Source organism: Pelobates fuscus, chromosome 5 (assembly GCF_036172605.1).
Source record: "Pelobates fuscus isolate aPelFus1 chromosome 5, aPelFus1.pri, whole genome shotgun sequence".
Lineage (NCBI taxonomy): Eukaryota > Metazoa > Chordata > Amphibia > Anura > Pelobatidae > Pelobates > Pelobates fuscus.
In genome coordinates, this window is record NC_086321.1 from 243,891,417 (window position 1) to 243,908,353 (window position 16,937).

Here is a 16,937-nt window from a genome sequence, read left to right on the forward strand (position 1 = left end):
TAAGAGGAGTATGCTACTAGATTACATTGAGATATGTTCCCGTTCATTGCCTAGACAACCCTCATTTGTTCCTCCCATCTTCTCTTTTCTTAGTAAAATTTTGATTATCTCATGTGCTAAAGTCAGGATAGATCCTACATTAAGTGCAAGTGAAACAAAATTTGAGGTAAATTTCCAATATTAAAGGAGCACTATAGGGTCAGGAACACTAACATGTATTCCTGACCCTATAGAGTTAAAACCACCATCTAGCCCCCCTGTTCCCCCTTGCCTCCCTAAATATAGTAAATTCTGGTATTCAAGTCAGGAGCTGCTTGCTTGTCCCTGTTTCCTTTTGACCTGCCCACCCTGCCTGCTGACATCAACAGAAGTGGTAGCCTGATCCAATCACAATTCTTCCCCATAGGATTGGCTGCGACTGACAAAGAGGCAGATCAGGGGCAGAGCCAGCATGATTCAAACACAGCCCTGGCCAATCAGCATCTCCTCATAGAGATAAATTGAATCAATGCATCTCTATGAGGATAATTCAGTGTCTGCATGCAGAGGGAGGAGACACTGAATGTATGGGTGCATTTTAGGCAGCCATGACCCAGGAAGGATCTCTAACAGCCATCTGAGGAGTAGCCAGTGAAATTATCACTAGACTGTAATGTAAACACTGCATTTTCTCTGAAAAGAGCTGAAGGTAATGATTCTACTCACCAGAACAAATTCAATAAGCTGTAGTTGTTCTGGTGACTATAGTGTCTCTTTAAATTAAAATTCTTAGATAAGTAATAAGGATAATAACCTTTAAAGGAGTGAGAGTTAGAACAGAGAGATACTTCATAAAGTGAAGCTCTTATAATCAAAGAATCGTGTCTATGAGTTAATCCTAGTGTTTCGCAGTGTCTGTGAAAAATCATATACATACAGTGGGTGGAATGTTGTGGTTCAGGATAAGATACAATGATGTTAAGGTCGATGAAGTAACTGTGGAGATATGAATATACAAATACCTAGTGCAATATTGTACTGTAAAATAAAACTTCAACATACAGTATATAGCTCAGTACTCACAAGGAGGGAGCCAATCGGAAATGGCTCAATCCTGACGCCTGTGGGATAGTTAGAAGGGATCCCACTCCCTTCCAAAGTGCAGGTGCTTTTCTGTATCTTTCAAAAAGGAATGTCCACGCCAATGTGAACTTGGGGACTAAGTCCTTTTATTGGTAAGATAAAAGTGGATATACAGCACAGCAAAGTGCAATGAAATAAAAGCAAAAAACAAAACAAACTTGATAAAATCACTGAAATAGTGCTATAGTAAAAAAGTCCACTATGGGGTAAAAGAAATTACTTGCAAAACGCGTTTCGCCCAAGTCCTGGGCTTCCTCAGTTGCTACATGTGTCTTTCAGGTATTTTGTTTATATACCCACTTCGGAGGGTGAAAGATATCTTCTCTTAATTATTCATTTTTAATTACCTATTAGCCAAAAGCTTTATATAAATAGATTTCTACTGTGTGATATTATATAAGTTCAAATAATCATTCCAAATTACTTAGAATGTATGTTGAGTTAAATTTTAAATATATAGCAATAAAAATATGTGAAAATGCTATTTTAAAAGGCCTTATATCCTAAGTTTAACTAGCTATTTTTTTCTGACAATCCATATTCAGCCTTTTTGGGTATTTTAAAAGACTCATACATTCTATTTCAAATAGTGTATTTTCCTCCAGGGAATGAAATCATAATTCTAACTATAGTAGCCTACCGACACAATGGTCCTTTAAGAAGCAATTCATCATTAAGATAATTCTATATAGATCTTTTGAGAATGGATATTGTGAAGAAAATAGACTTAGTTTGAAACTACCGAACAACGACCACCCTCCTGGCTCATTAACTTCAAAAGAACCGACTATTAAGTGCTCCCTGGGCGGGCGCTGTTCGTATAGCCGAACGCCACGTGGAATAGAAAATGGCAGCCATCTTGTTCGCACGAGGGGAGTCAGCGGGATTTGGTCGCCGAGTGTCTGGAACTAAAAATCGGACACTCAACCTCACGAACCACCGCTGAAACTACCGAACGCCTGCTTACTTTAGTTACCGAACAGCCAGAAGAGCGCCATTCGGTAGTTTTGTTCATACGGACAAGGGGAGCAATCGCTCCTATGAGCCAGGAGGATCCATTCGGTACTTTGTTCATTTTTTACCCTTTTCTGAATTGACTGACCGCACACGCTGAATTCGTGGAACTGTTTTGGGCAGGAGCCTCGTGTGTGGTAGGTGAAATGTGACTTCCATACTTTTTAAGAACCCCTGAACCGATCTGGGTGAAATTTGGATATGTTTGTCCCCCAGATCAGGGCTATCAGGGGATATGTAATTTGTAGGGATACCTTGTGTGGAAAGGGGTGTTCCAACTTTTGGGAAAATTGTGTGCCCTCTGCCTGGAGATAATTGATTTACTCCTTAACTTATCTCAATATCTCCCAGGCAGAGAGTAGGCGGGTATTACTGTAAAACTGTATGGTGATTGGTTATTGTCTTTGTTTGCTGTGGGAGGTCCTCTTGCAGGAGGATTTCTCATAAAAGCCAGTGTGTTTTCAATCAACTTCATTCCTGTTACACCCTTCATGAAGTCTAGGCTCATGTTTGGGGGATATTCTATTTGCTGGGGAGAATCGTCTTGGAAGCTGCATTCATCTACACTATTCCTCTACTCCCTGCTGAAGCTATAATCACTTATGCTCAGTTATTGGGAAAGGAATGGAAGACCGCAGTACCATAACAACTGCAGGTCTTAACAGATATTTACATAACTTATGTGTATGATATTTATAAGTGCTTAAATTAAAGGGGATTATTCCTAAATTAACCTTAGCCCTTCATTACTTAAATCTGTCCATAGTTTTGAGTACAATTTTCCATGCTGATAACTTGGGTAGAGTTGAGCGCCTGGATGTTCGGATCCGGCGGGTTCGACCGAACTTTGAAAAAAAGTCCGGGTTCGGGCTCGAATTTGACCCCGAACCCCATTGAAGTCAATGGGGACCCAAACTTTTGGGCACAAAAATGCCTCTAAAAAGTCCTGGAAAGGGCTAGAGGGCTCCAAAAGGAAGTAAAATGAGGGTAAGAGTAGGAAAAGTGCCCTGCAAACAAATGTGAATAGGGAAATCACTTAAAATAACATAAAATACATAAAATAAGCAGCTGCTTAGTAGATAACTCCCTAATTCCCACGGTATTAGGGAGCTATCTACCAAAAGGCTGAGAGACCTAAATTGGTCTTTCAGCCTAATTTACTAATACTAAGTAAAGATTACTTAGTATTAGTAAATTAAGCCCCTACTCGCTATACCGCGTGTAGGGGCGTGTCTAGTAAACAGTGAGCAGTGGCTGCTCACTGTAAAAAAAAAACTATTGCCCCCACCCCTGTGCAACGGGTGGGGGTCCTAAATAAGAATGTGGATGGGGGACCTACTGTCCTCCCCCCGGCCCCCACCCCTGAGCATTGGGTGGGGGCCATAAATAAAAATTGGTCACCCCCAAAAAAATAACCACTTCCTACCCCCCTCATCCTAAAAATAATGAGGAGGGGACCCTTATCTAAATACCTGTAATAAAAATAAAAATAAAGACTTACCATTCGATGGCTTCTTTCTTCTAGACTGACAGGTAAGTCTCTACATTTACCTGTCCCAGCACTCTGATTGGTTGGCTTGAAATCCACCAATCAGAGTGCTCTGTCATTTTACACAGTGTGGGAAAGTTCTTTGCAAATTTCTCACGCTGTGTAGTTTGACTCATAACACTCTGATTGGTTACTTAATCCACCATTCAGAGTGCTCTGTGTCATTTTACACAGCGTGGAAAAATTCCAAAGAACTTTCTCACGCTGTGTAAAATGACACAGAGTGCTCTGGATTTCAAGCTAACCAATCAGAGTGCTCTGTGTAATTTTACACAGCGTGGGAAAATTCCAAACAACTTTCCCATGCTGTGTAAAATGACACAGATCACTCTGATTGGCTGGATTTCAAGCTATCTTTACTTAGCATTAGTAAATGTGGATGAAATACCAATTTAGGTCTTTCAGCCTTTTGGTAGAAATCTCCCTAATACCTTGGGAATTAGGGAGTTATCTACTAAGCTGCTGCAATGAATAGGATCGGAGTTTCATTCATTCAAATGAAATTGCGATACGAACAAAGTCCCGAATTGCGTTCTAACACAAATGGAGAAACTGTTCTCATTCTGTTAGGACGCAATTCAGCAGTTTTGTCAAACGCTTGTTGATTGGCTGTCCTGCAGTTTTTCAAAACGCGCCATTAAATCGCCGAACACTGAACACGAACCCGAACTGTTACTGAAATGTCCGGGTCAAAAAATCATAATGTTTGGTACGAACCCAAACTTTATAGTTCGGGTTCGCACAACTCTAATCAAGACGTCTCTTGGAAATTTCTTATCTAATGCCCTAGGGTTCGCAATTCGGTGAAATCTTTCAAGTGAGAATATATCGAATTTTGTTGGATATAACAAAAGATTAAAAAATTCACATAAATATTTGACTAATTAGTCTTGAGTAATTGATTCCTTTATCCCACAGATTCTTAAAACATTTTCTCCTCCCTCTGTCCTCAAGATCCATAACCTTATTTTCTAGATATTTAATTCTCTTTTCTAGTTGTACGTTCTCTGTTTGCAGTGAAGTATAATCAACTTGAATTCTCTCTAAAGTTGTCGCTTGCAAGTTAAGTGAGATATTAAGTTGGGAGATTTCTCTATTCAGATCTTGTAAGTTATTTTCAAAATGTTGTTTTATCTTTCTATATAAGTTATCCAGTAAATCAGAGATGTTTGGGTGGGTTAGAGCATGATCGGAGATGGCTAACTCTTCTTCTGTTGTTTGAAAATGATGCTGCTCCATTGATATGGGAGGTAAAGTTGTTGTCTCAATAGGTTGAGATCTTCTTTTATTTTCTGAAATTATTTTGGGTGAATAGAAATTACTAAATTGTTTAAGAGGGTTTTTATACTTATCCTTTTCCTTCTTTAGAGCCATGAGGTAGGAGCGCTGAGAAACAGAAAAAAAAAATTCTCCTTCTTAATCAGCAATGTTTTTCTCTCTTCCTTCCTTCCTTCCTTCCATCCTTCCCTCCTTCCCCTTTCCCTATTGGTTTGTTGGTCTATTCCTTTCCCTCTCCTCCCTTCTTTACAGTTATCAAGTGTATTTTTAGATTTTCTTTTCCTTAAAGTCACTCTCCCTCCTCTTCGTCTCCTTCTCTCTTCAATTTTCTCCTCTCTTCCCTTTACTCCACAGTCCTACTGATCCTTAACTGATTTGCATCAACACAGGAATTTATAGGAGGTATAAAGCGAAGGAGGAGGCAGAATTTGCAATCAGTCTTTAGTTGATCACATTAATTGTTGATCTTGAAGTAAATCAAATATATCACACACTTTATCTTTTGTACAAAAGTTCATATAATATACTGAAATAAGTAAGGTAGTCTTGATAGCTTATTTATTTTTGTTAAGTTTGTTTTAGTTCACTCCTTCTGAGGTCTGACGACCTTATTAAGACATGACATGCTGTTTCAGCATGAGACTCAAATTAAAATGTAGAGAAATTAAATTAAGCACACACTCTATCTTGCTTGTAAAGGGGGGAGAAGAAAAAATATTTATCTTGTAGATGGTCTTGATAGCTTACTTCTTTATGTATATCTTTTATTGTGCTTCTCCCCTTCCGAGGTCAGTTAGCTTAACTGAACATGGAGTGCTGTTTATGAATGGTGTTCGAATAAAACAAAATTCTCTATCCTCCCGAGGTATAGTGTATAATTAATCTTACTGTTCTTGTCCCCTGACAAACTAGGGACTCCTGGGGCCGGCAATAACTCTATAACACGTGCGCGTCATCGTCCTTTCCCACTCTTTGTTTTTTCAAATAAATATATACCGTTGACCTTTTATATGTGGAATTGAGACCTTGCCCGTTAACCGATAATAACTTAACCATAGGACATTTTACTTTCCCCTCCCCCCCCCAATCTGAGACAACTGCATATTAATGATATAGTGTGCTTTTTTAAAACAACAAATAAACAAAAATACATAATCCTTGCATACAATTTTAAAAAGCTTTCTATTCATAGAACGTAGGGTAATATTCACTCCTAAGAACAAAGATAAGAAAAAAGAAAACTTCTCCCTTTTTGTGATCTGAAGCGGTGTCTACACCTCTTGTAAAGGCATATGGTAGAGTATGGAGCGGTATTTAACCATTTATAATCAAATGTGATAAAGAAAAGTTATATTCTCTGTGAGCATCTAATTAAATAGATTTCATTTGATTACATATAAATTCATAAAAATCTTTCTCCTTATCTTTTACACATTCAGTTCAATTTTTGGGATGCACTATGAGAGCTAATATTGTTAAGTGCTAATTTAAGTTGCTATATTACATAAAGTTTTTCAGTGCAGTGTCTTATATGTACATATCCTATTTGTGACTTTCTATAATGGTGCCCCTTGTACACTTTTTAATTATTTAGAATCTTGCATTTAATGTCATGCTTTAGAGTTTGTGAAAGTATTAATTACTCCATCTATATATTTATCATCATTGTTTTCCTCTATCTTCCTTAAAAAAATAATAAATAAATTACAAAAACATACACCATCTAAAAAAAATGGTCCAACATCCTTAAATGTGTCAGACATTTCTTCTTTGTGAAAAAGCAGAAGAAGAAAAAAAAAATAATACAATGAATTATTCTATACTATTTGATTTTATCCATTCAGTTAATTTTCAGGCATGTTCAAATTGAATAATTGATTCCTTCCAAAAGATTCTTAGCTTATTTGGATATCCCCATCGATATTTCAGATTGTGTTTTCTCAAAACTTCTAGTGATATTCTAAATTCCTTTCGCCACATTCTCGTATTGATTGATAGATCTTGAAAAATCTGGATGTCTTTATAAATTTCTTCTATTTGTCCCGAATTTCTAAAAAGATTCTGTATTTTTTCTGTGGTGTTATATGAGTGGAATTGAGCAGTTACATCTCTGGGGATATTCAATGGAAGATGTTTTGGTTTAGTTATTTGGTGCAATCTCTCAAATGTTTTTGAATCCTCTATTGAAGCTCCCATTGATTTGACCATATCGATTAGATATTTGTTCAAATTTTCTTGATTTATGGTTTCTGGTAAATTTCTTATTTTAAGATTCCCTCTTCTAGATCTGTCCTCTATAATTTGGTCTTGATTCTAGTATTTGTATTTTGGATGATTGGTAATTTGCAGCTAGTTTAATGGAAATCTGTTCTGTATTCATTTTTTCCATACTTAGTTCAATTGTATCTACTTTTTCTTGTATTATCTGTATCTCGCAATTTTTCTGTATTCTTTTTTTTTAATTTCATTTTTGTTTGTACTAGTTGTTTATCAAAACATTCCTGTAAAAAACAAAGTTTGTGTGATAATTGGATCTCCTTCTTCAGTGGAAGGAGTAGATTTATTTTGTGTGTCTTCATTTATTGGATTTGTTTCATCCAGTGAGATCTATTTTTTTGCACATCTTTCGTTATATTTGGTGAAAAGAAACCTGAGAGCCTTTTGTCTGTCATTTTTTCTGGCTCCTTTAATTTGTTTTTATTGATATTTCCATTGAAATTAGAAAAATAAACAAGTAAATAAATGCACATTTTTTTTTTTAAATCTTTATGTACATTACTTTAAGGAATTTTTGTTTTACTTTCGCTCTCCTCTTTGTCTCTTTTTTTCATTCTGCTCCTTAGCCTCTCTCTCTCTCTCTTTGGCCTCTTGTATGTCTTGTATGGGTGGAAGATTTTTTTTTTCTTTTGTTCCCCTTTTCTTCGTTCTCTTTTATCCTTATTTGACAAAATTAAATAAAATAAATATTAACCCTTTAAGGTAGGGTTCCTTTCCCTTCTCTCCCCTTTCTTCAGCCCAATATTCATTTTTGTTTAGAATTATAAGTTTCTTGAAGTGGGTTTAGATTATGTGCTTTAGTTAACTACTATTTTCTATATCAGGCTGCGTCCAACTATGTGCCTCTATGTCAGACTATATGCCCTGTGGTATGCTTCCTCTCTCAGCAACCCACACCCTCCTCCCTCCAGTATAATAGCCCCATCTGTCCACTGGTTTATGTAGGGGAATCGACGCAAAAGCTGTTGTTTTTTTCTCGCCACAAATCAAGTGGTGCTTAGTTTCTATTCCTCCCAATTCGGCTCTCAGTCTGTGCTTTGCAGTCTCACTTGCTCTGCATCGACGGCTTCCTAAGCTCCACCTCCTGACGTTGTGTGGTCATGTGATCATGTCATGTGTTGAAAAACAGGTATTGTTATTTTTAATGTGATGTAAAGAATTGAAAAAAAATGCAACACAATGTTTGTTTTCATTATGCCAATAATTAAACCATGCCCTTTCTAAAAAAATATTTTTTGTTCAGTTTGGCAATGATCGACATGCACATTACTTGGCTGGTGTGACTAAACACAAATTGTTATTGGCTGCAGTAGCCCACCACACATTGAATTTGAGAATTTCAAAATAATTACCTAATGGTGAATAGGTGTGAATCCACAAAAAAATATTCCTAAAATTCTGGCAGAGATTAGTTTTGAAATGACTGCATGCCAAGTGGAAACTACCTAGTTTAAAAAAAAATACCTAACAGTGTGGCTATATACAGTGTGGAAATATGTAAATTACAAGAAGACAACACAAACCCACAGACATGTACATGTGTTTGGCCAAATGCCCTCTTGCTTTAATGATGCCTTCTTGATTTTAATGGTTGCAATATGCTATTCACACACTTACAACCTCATTTCCTAGGGCCACATGATCAACATGTTTGCTGGAGATTGGCCAGTCTACCCCATCTGACAGTAAAATGTCTACCAACAAAAGACCAATTTAAAACTACATTAATCAATAACCTGTTTCTTTGGTCTGCACTTTAACTGTTTTAATTACAAAAATATGTGTGTATATATGGGTGTGTGTGTATACATATGTGCGCACGAACACCTGTGGTACAACAGTGACGTGCCGCGTTACTATGGCAACATCGGCTAAAGTCTTCACGTTGACACACCACCTTTAGGGGCAGGACTTAGCCGCACATGCGCAGGGGATCCAGTAGGACACTGGTCACAACAAGCAGCACCTATGGTGAGTCAATTTATTAATTTTTCTTCCTATATAAATGCTCATTGTATGTTGGTATGTCATGTCTTTGATCCTGAAGGAAGTTGCCTATTTTTAATGAGACTACAATAAAGTATTGAATTTTATTTGAAGACCGTGAGTGCAGCCACCTTTGTATAACCTATATATATATATATATATATATATACACACACAATACATAATACATAATCCAGTGCACTTGCTTATTCACTAAACAATGATTTCAAATCTCACAGATTGTAATAGTTTTATTTAAAAACACCTCACCGAGGCAAAAAATAATGGGGGTTTAGTTACATTATATGATCATATATTGCATAAGCCTGCCACAACGTCAATGTACCCCATTCTTGGCAGGTCCTACTCTAGCAGCCTAATGCCTGTCCTTATGAGATCAATCCACTTACTTGGGAACTGCTTCCTCCTGGGACTCTCTGCAGGTCAAGGCTTAATAGGTGCCTCGTTCTCAGCTTCCTCCAGATGTTCTGCCAAAATTTTGGAATCCGATTGCTAGGTTATTGCTCTCAACGTTTGGTTTGCAGGCTTCCCAGCTTAAGATGCCGTTGCAGCATTGGTGAAGCAGAATCCGTTCAAGTTTATGAGTAGGGAGCCAGACCTGCGATCAGTCTACCCCAGTTCTTTTCTTTTAACATTGTACATTCAGCCTTGGTTTGGCCATGCTACATATTCAATCTATTTCAATACATTTGGCCTTCATTCAGCCACATTACATATTCCCTGTGTTTCATTACTTTTGGTCACGTTACATATTTCCTGTGTTTCATTACTTTCAGCCATGCTACATATTGTGTACACATCTGGCCACACTATATATTCACTATGTTTCAATCCCATTGTACAGCGCTACGGAATTTGTTGGCGCTATATAAATAATAAAATAAAAATAATAATAATAATACGTTCGACCTAGGTTCAGCAATGCTACTTATTCACGGCGCTTCCACTAGATTTGGTCTACATTCAGCCATGCTACTTATTCAACATGGTTTTAGTATAGTCAGCCTATCTTCGAACACACTACATATTCACTATGGATCAGTACATTTTGTTTCAGTTCATTTAGCTTATGATTGGCCACACTACTTATAATTTTGGTTCAGTACATTTGGCTATGTTTGGCTACGTTACATATATTTGGCCACGCTACATATATTCAGTATACGTGAACACACACTATATTTGATTTCAGCACATTTGGCCTATGTTTGGCCACTTTACATATTCTCTTTGGTTCGTACATTCGGTCTACATTCAGCAACGCTAAATTTTCACTTTGATCATACATTATGTCTACTTTAGGCTGCACTACATTTTCTCTTTTCGGCTCAATACATTTAGTATATGTCCGCAACACGCTACTTTATTATTTGGTTCGGTTCATTTGACCTACATACAGCCATGCTACATAGTCAAATAGTTTTGTACATTTTTTATGTACACTATTTAATTGTGCAATCGTAAATGTGGCTAAAAAATATTATTGTAAGGTTATTTTCAATCTTCTAAAATATTTCATTGTGTATACTTACTATCTTTTTAATTACAATCTAAAAAGTTATATTAATTCTAACATTGCCACAGTCAGTTGCTAGAAATGTACAAGTGAATTCACAAAATTGAATACAATATCCTGATGCGCAGTTTAGCCAGTTATGACCTTGACAGATAGGACTTTCAAACCTACCAGCTGCTACAATGTTTCAGACACAAGGCTTGAAGCTCCTTCTGGTTAATTAGTTTAAAGCCTTAATTTTTCTTGTCTTCACTGCTGGCAGTGACTAACATATTCATCACACAACATTTTTCTTCTTTCATTGTACTAACACTTTTCACTTCATGTCAGTGGGAATGGGAAATTTGATTGTGCTGACATTAGCTCTATAAAGCCTGAATATTTTACAACTTCAGCTCGAACGCATGGCATGATTCATTACCAAGTGACTTCAAATTGTTGCTCTGAGAGAAAAGTTATATAATCATTTGTATATTTACCTATGTAAGCAAGAAGTGATATACACTTTTTCAGACATGATCCCTGAAAGAGCAATACGAAGAGTAACTAAGCCAAGAGAGTTAACTGTAAAGATATCCTCTAGTGACACATAGAAAACAATTTTATTAAAATATGGAGTCAATTCTGCATTGTAAAGTACTGCATTCTGTATCAACTAAAAAATGGCATGATGTACTACAGGGATATCAATTCGTGCCATCCACCCTTAGCGGTTGTTGACCTACAACACTTATAAATATGTCAGTAAAAGAATGGAAGGGAATTATTAGGGTCGAAATCCACAAAACCATGAGGAATCAGGTGTATAAGCAGTTTCAAGTCCTTGGAAATGTATTTTTTGTTGGCACCCTTATTATGTTATTATAGGTGTCAGGATATTCTAACACCCAACACGCAGAATTTAAGTTAACAAATATAAATAAATAAAGAGACCCTAAAATGTATAACCAGACCTAAGAATGGCAAGATTTAAAGTTAATATAGAAAAGTACAGGATAGGCAAAGATCAGGGAAAAAGAATGTACGTAAATGGTATCCAAGCCAAAAGTCAAGGTACACAGAAGTCAGAATGGTCAAAGAGTAAGCCAATGTCAATATACACAAGAATCAATAGAAATAATGTGCTCTTTGTTAAACAAACTGGAAACCTCGACAGGGCACTGAAAATGAATAAAAATGAGTTTAAATACCCTAATAGCCATTCTTATAGGCTAGAAGTGGTCACATGGCATCGGGACGTGCTTTCAGCATGATGTCACGTGCATGTTCGCGTGAGTATTATGGGACTGGAGTAGAAGAGCCAATTAAGCGGCAGGCTTATAGACTTGGCCACTGTGGGGCGAGTAGTATCCAGTGGAATTTCCACATACCTCAGAAGAATAATCTGCAATGAAGTGCGCCCACCAAGTTCAAGACCATAATTGTATAGGTCACTGGGTGCAGTGACAGTACCACCTTCTGGGCGAGAAGGAGCAGGCTTACAAGGATATTTGGTGTGGAAAGAATGGAGCAACCTAGCAGCATGCATGTTAGAGGCGGGAACCCATGAACACTCCTATAGACCTTAACCCTTCCAGTGCACCAGATGCCTGGTGTCGATAATAGACTGGACTTCATATTCAGCCTGGCCCTCAACACTAATAGCGGCAGGACGAACAGTGCACATAGTGAAATGGTTAAATACTAAAGGCTTGACTAAAGATGCATGGAGCACATTAGTGATGCGCTTGGTAGAAGGGAGTGCCAAAGTATAAAAACAGGGTTATTTCTCTTGGAAATAACATTTGAACCAATGTAGCTAGGTGCCGATTTGAATGTCACAAAAATACAACATTATATAGTGGAGCACATAAAATAATCCAATACAGTGCTAGTGAGAGATGTAAACAGTGATACCACTTTTAGGAAACTTTTTTATAAGTGGTATCTTTTTTTAAAAGTTTATTTAAAAACCCTTAACTTAACCTCCCTGGCGGTATGATTATGTCAGGAATTTTGTACCAAAAGCGGTACCATTTTTTTGCATTTGAATTACCCGCCCAGTTCCGCCTCCATGTCAGGCATGTCAATCAAATTTTAATTAATCAAATCACATAATTACGTTAAAAGATTATTTAAATATACATGTAGAATTTTAATATATATGCATTTATAGGTATTTAAATTCTACGTGTATACTAATGTAATTTTTTATATAATTATATGTATTTATCTCTATATATATATTTGCGGTTATTTGTATTTTATATATATATAGATATATATAGAATGTCATTCTAAGTGTATTTTGTTACCGATATATATATATTAATAACAAAATACAGTTAGAATGAAATTACATATGCATATATAATTTATATTAAATTTTGTTTCAATATTTTATTTATTTATTTTATTATTTTATTTATTTATTATTTTAATTATACGTATTTATATATAATATATATATGTACATCTATTATATATATAATATATATACATATTATATATATGTAACGTCATTCTAAGTGTATTTTAATATTAATATATATACTTATATTAATATTAAAATACACTTTGTATGACGTTACATATATATAATATGTATATATATTATTATATAATATATATATATTATATATATATAAAAATATATTTAATTTATTTTTACACTTGTCTTTTATTTATTTTTTTATACTTCCCACCAGCAGGGGGACTGTCTGATATTTCAAACAGTCCCCCTGCTGGCAGATCCACAGCCAGCTATAGAGGGCCATGTGATCACTCTTTGAGAGCGATCACATGGCCCCCGGGGGCCTGATTTGCCGTGGGAAGGCTGCCTGGGCTGTGAGGCAGTCCTCCCGAAGTGGATCGCGGCGGAGGTAAGTACATCTTATCTACCCCGAGCGTGACTCGGGGTTACCGCTTCTGGCAGCGAAAATTAACCCCGAGTCACGCTCGGGAATACCGCTAGGGAGGTTAATACGTTAAAATATATGTGTACACCTAAAAATCAGAAATTGACAATGTGAAGAAAATAGACTTCTATTTAATATTTTCTTCTCTGTTCTGGCTTTTTCCTGCAAGTACTGCATGTATATTGAATATTGGTTCAGTAGTTTGAAACTACTGAACACCGACCACTCTCCTGGCTCATTAACTTCAAAAGAACCGACTATTAAGTGCTCCCTGGGCGGCCACTGTTCGTATAGCCGAACGCCACGTGGAATAGAAAACGGCGGCCATCTTGTTCGCACGAGGGGAGTCAGCGGGACATGGTCGTCGAGTGTCTGGAACTAAAATCGGACACTCGACCTCATGAACCACCGCTGAAACTACCGAACGCCTGCTTCCTTTAGTTACCGAACAGCCAGGAAAGTGCCATTCGGTAGTTTGTTCGTTCTTTACCTTTTTCTGAATTGACCGACCGCACACGCTGAATTTGTGGAACGGTTTTGGGCAGGAGCCTTGTGTGTGGTCAGTAAAATATGACTTCCATACTTTTTAAGAACCCCTGAACCAATCTGGGTGAAATTTGGATATGTTTGTCCCCCAGATCGGGGCTATCAGGTGATATGTATTTGTGGGGATACCTTGTGGGGAAAGGGGTGTTCCAACTTTTGGAAAATTTGTGTGCCCTCTGCCTGGAGATAATTGATTTATTCCTTAACTTATCTCAATATTTCCCAGGCAGAGGGAAGGCGTGTATTACTGTAAAACTGTATGGTGATTGGTTATTGTCTTTGTTTGCTGTGGGAGGTCCTCTTGCAGGAGGATTTCTCATAAAAGCCAGTGTGTTTTCAATAAACTTCATTCCTGTTACACCCTTAATGAAGTCTAGGCTCATGTTTGGGGAATATTCTATTTTCTGGGGAGAATCGTCTTGGAAGCTGCATTCGTCTACACTATTCCTCTACTGCCTGCTGCAGCTATAATCACTTATGCTCAGCTATTGGGAAAGCAATAGAAGAACGCCATAACCACTGCAGGTCTTAACAGACAATAGTGTGACAAACTCCCCTTTTTACAGGAGTTTTCCACCAGCTCCTGGAGGAGCCTGCTTGCCAGTCTCCTGCCTACAGACTTTGGACCCTGTGGAAAATAATGTAAAATTCTCTATTCGTGCTTTTTGGAGTTATATGGCCCCACTTCGAACTTTTGAAGCAGCACTTCGAATTACCGAACAACCGCACAAACCAGAGACCACCCTGGAGCTTGTTAACACCTATTAACAACTTGGAACGTTTCTCACCGCAGTGTTCTAATTGTTCATCTGGGTGGCCACAATTCCTATAGAAAACCATGGGGTGGCGGCCATCTTGTTCACATGAACAGAGGCAGCAGTGTTTGGGCATAAATCTCCGGGAACTAAAATCGGATACAGAAACTCCCGAACACCGCTGGACTTCCATCGTCGCCTGCATTCGATTCTATTCAACTTAGAAGGGCACTGTTCGGTGAGATCATTCATCAGGATGAACGGACCAAGTTCCAAGGTAAGACTATTGACTCTGTTCGGTAGTTTGTTCGTTTTCAAACTACCAAACTAGACCGACCACAAGCCCTGATTCTCTGGAACTCTGTTTTGGGCATGGGACCATGCCTGCGGTCAGTCAAATAAATTACTTCCATAGAATTTCTGAATCCCTGAACTGAAATCTGGGTGATTTTTGGATATGTTGGTCACCCAGATCAGGGCTATCAGGGGATGTGACATTTGTGGGTACTTTTGGGACTTTTTAGAAATGTGTATTTTTTCTGTCTGGAGATAATCTGGTTAAAGGACCACTCTAGGCACCCAGACCACTTCAGCTTAATTAAGTGGTCTGGGTGCCAGGTCCTTCTAGGGTTAACCCATTTTTTCATAAACATAGCAGTTTCAGAGAAACTGCTATGTTTGTGAATGGGTTAAGCCTTCCCCTATTTCCTCTAGTGGCTGTCTCATTGACAGCCACTAGAGGCACTTGCGTGATTCTCACTGTGATTTTCACAGTGAGAGCACGCAAGCGTCCATAGGAAAGCATTATGAATGCTTTCCTATGTGACCGGCTGAATGCGCGCGCAGCTCGTGCCGCACGTGCGCATTCAGCCGACGGGGAGGAGAAGAGGAGGATCGGAGGAGGAGAGCTCTCCGCCCACCGCTGGAAAAAGGTAAGTTTTAAACACTTTCCCCTTTCCAGAGCCCGGCTCGAGGGGGTCCCTGAGGGTGGGGGCACCCTCAGGGCAGTCTAGTGCCAGGAAAACGAGTATGTTTTCCTGGCACTAGAGTGGTCCTTTAATGCAGTATTTGATCCAATTATCTCCCAGGCAGAGGGGAGGGATTGTTTGCCTTGTGTGTGAGTGCCTTACATTGTAAATGTGTTGTTATTGGTTTGCAAGTTTGCGTCCCCGTCCCCAACAAGGTCCATGTGGGCATACCCCTTGCTTGGGGACTTGCATAAAAGGCCAAGTGTGGCACCATTAAAACCAATTCCAGCTTACACTCCAGAACTGTGTGTCATCCTGTGATTGGAGGGAAAGAAGATTTACTCCTGTGACTGCTGTTCCAGCTTGCAGCGGATTCAACAGGGAAAGTCCTTGTAAGGACTGGAGCTAATTCCCCATTCGGCTCCAGGAAGGAGCGGTTCCAGGGCCCCAGTCAAGCCATGGAGACTGTGGGCAGAAGTGCTGCGGTTTGTCCCCTGTTCCAGCTAGGAAACGGTCCTTGGCGGAGGTACTTTGCCAGGGGTACAGGGAGCTCCACTACAAATAGTGTAAAACCACTTCAGGTCATGTAATAATAAATAAATAGTTTTAACAGTTAAAGGGTATGTTTATTTCCGACCAACTCTCACTTTCTTCCACGACCTCATCCACACAACACTTCAGTGGTGAGCATCTCTGAAAGTGGTGACCTCTTAACTACAAGCTGCTGATATTATGTACAAGTGGGGGACCCGATGGGCTCTAATGGTCGAACAAAATGCCTCATGTTATCAGCTGACTTCAGTGTCAGAGGTTTACTCATCCCTGCAATCTTTGGGACTCTCTATATTATATTACTTTATATTCTTATATATTTTTATATCTTCTATATCCACTGCCCTAGGCTGAGAGGGTCCAGAGGAATGTTTGACACAGCCAGATTGTTGTTGCTTGTGTTTTTATACATATTTTCCCATGTTTTCAATTGCCTTCATTTTTTTATGTTTATAT